We start from the raw sequence: 2,085 nt of genomic DNA, 5'->3' as shown, positions 1-2,085 counted from the left end.
ATATATATATATATTAAAATGGGGCCAAAAATGTATAACATTTCATCAATTGAGAACGGCTGGGCCGATTTGGCTCAAATATTTTTTGAATCGTTCGTAATTGCCAGGAGAAGGTTTTTACGAAAAAAATGTTGGAAAACCCTTTTTTTAAATTCTTTTGATGATTTATTTTTTGCGTTCCGGAATGTTTTTTCGAATTGAAAAAGCTACAGCAAGCTTTAGCTCATAAAATTGTCCATATGACATAATTAACCTTTAAAATGGGCCGGGGGGCAACACCAAAAAAAATGGATCAACGTGGAGAAATTTGTCGTGTAGGTATTGAATATTAGGTATTAATATTATGTTTCAATTTTATAAAGATATAATAATTTTCGTATCGTTTTTATTTCGTTCGGTTTTATTTATATCCGAAAATACCCTATCTTTACATGTAACGCAATAGTCGATAGTAGAGATAAAATTTAGGTTTTATCTTTATGAAATATGATTTTTCGATTATTACGACTTCATTTTCCTTTTTCCGTTGTTGTCGTTACCAGAAAAACTAAGTGAGTACAATTTTATTTTATTTTACTAATTAGCAATCGTTTATTTAATACCTGCATTTCTTATAACATGAATGTTTTATTACCTAATCTAATCATTATTAGAAAAAGTAAATGCCAATATTATTTCAATTTTTTGTTGTCATAGTAAAAAAAACAAATTAAAAATTATCCATCCATGTATAATATTGCTTACATAAAAATAAAAAATAAAAAATAATATTATCATAATTACAATTTTAACATGGGTTTACTACATGGGCTTAACAACCTTATTAGTTATTACGCTCCCATAATTCCAACAGCAGTGGTGGCCGAATGGGGTAAGGTGCATAGGTGGATATTGGGGGAACTTGGGGGACTAGGCCCCCCCAGAACGTAATCAAGCCCCCTGGGAAGGTTCTAGTATCTCTACTTCAATTACAACAAACAATATTGATACAATTGTAGAAAATAATCAAAACATAAAAAAAAAAATATTGTTATGTAAGAATTTATTTTCAACTGTTCCCCTTAATTACCGCTGATAAGACACTGATAAGATTATTATTGTCGAGGTCCTCAGACTTGACATAACCTAACCTTGAGGAAAGTGTTTTTTTTGTAGATCATTATAAGGTAAGTATTGATTTATCGTTTATAAAAATAAATTTCTACTTACACTCTAGTTTTCTATTTTTAAAAGTAATCCTGTATTTTATATATTTTTTAGGATTTGATGTGTATCTAAAGATTTACTGAAGTCAGAAATGGCAGTGGCAAAGAATTGCATATTGCAGTCTACTGACAAAGAATATATATCTTTAAATGAAGTAAAAAAGGTTTTAACAAAAAGTGTTTTCGCTAATTTATACAAATTATTTCAAGTTGCTATAACAATACCAATAAGTTCCTCAACTTGTGAAAGGAGTTTTTCAGCAATGCGTCGAATCAAAACTTGGCTTCGAACTTCCATGTTGCAGGAGCGGTTCAACAACAAATCAATATTGTATATTTATTGTATATTGAAGAAAAACATAACTAAATATATTAATACCGATACTGTTAAAGGTATATTTGCAACAAAAAAAATAGATTTATAACATTAAAATAAAAAACATATTTAATAGCTTTAAATATTTATTTATTTATGTTCGTAAAACCTATGTATATTTTGGGTCTCAGATAGATTAAAGTAGGAGAGCTACTAGCTTGCAGGTTGAAGTGTCTAATAATGTGTTGACGCTAATGGATATGATAAAAATGTTAAGCCCCCCCACGGATATGACCAAATATCCGCCTATGGACTAAGGTGCCATTTAAGAGACATTCAAGCAAATGATCAACTATTTAATTCAACAGCCAAAATCAAAGGCCAAGTTTAACACAAAGTGAGGGCAACCTAGCCGATGCCAAACGAACCACATACACTTTTACAAATTTACTTTATAGGCGGCGAAGACTAGGAAAAAAATGAAAATTTGGTTATTTTGTTATTTTTATAGGCCATCATCGTCCACAATACTCCATTTCTTTTCTCTTTCAATCATATGCCAGT

Source organism: Myzus persicae, unplaced genomic scaffold (genome assembly GCF_001856785.1).
Source record: "Myzus persicae strain clone G006 unplaced genomic scaffold, MPER_G0061.0, whole genome shotgun sequence".
Lineage (NCBI taxonomy): Eukaryota > Metazoa > Arthropoda > Insecta > Hemiptera > Aphididae > Myzus > Myzus persicae.
This window is presented reverse-complemented; position numbering follows the sequence as displayed.